The sequence below is a fragment of the Penaeus monodon genome, chromosome 15, assembly GCF_015228065.2.
Source record: "Penaeus monodon isolate SGIC_2016 chromosome 15, NSTDA_Pmon_1, whole genome shotgun sequence".
In the NCBI taxonomy this organism is placed as follows: Eukaryota; Metazoa; Arthropoda; class Malacostraca; order Decapoda; family Penaeidae; genus Penaeus; species Penaeus monodon.
This window is the reverse complement of record NC_051400.1, coordinates 32,675,656-32,676,185: the sequence shown is the minus strand read 5'-3', so window position 1 is coordinate 32,676,185 and position 530 is coordinate 32,675,656.

The following is a 530-nucleotide window of genomic DNA, read 5'->3' as shown; positions in this document are numbered from 1 at the left end:
ATCAGGGGCCGAGTCCAGCTGTTGCGAGCAGCTGGCTCACTGCCGAACATTCCCTGGAGCTTCAGCAACCATATGCTGTGTGTTTCCCTCGGTTTTCCCTGGAAAAAACTCTCATACATTGCTTTTCTTTGTATTTCTCGTAGGCATATTACTGTATGACTTAAGAAACCGTTGGTTCAAGCTACCATCTTCAACAATAACCGAAAGACATTTTTATTTATGGAATACAGTAGGTATATCCTAGGTTTCCTTCACTGACTGGACGCTTGCCAGTTCGATTCTAGTTCTCCTTTCTGTTCAGTGAACTAGGGTATCCATGTAAAATAATGCCACCCCAAGGAGCATGTACCCCTTTTTAATGATTTTCAAGTTTCGTACCATTCCCCCAAGTTTCCGTGACCTTGCAGTTTCCAAGAGCTCTCCCCGTGCCCTGACAGTCCTTTTCAGTTTCTCACAATCACATTTAAGCCTAAAAATTACCCATGCTATCTTGCTTTTTTCTCTCCATCGTGCACACAGTCGTACTTAAG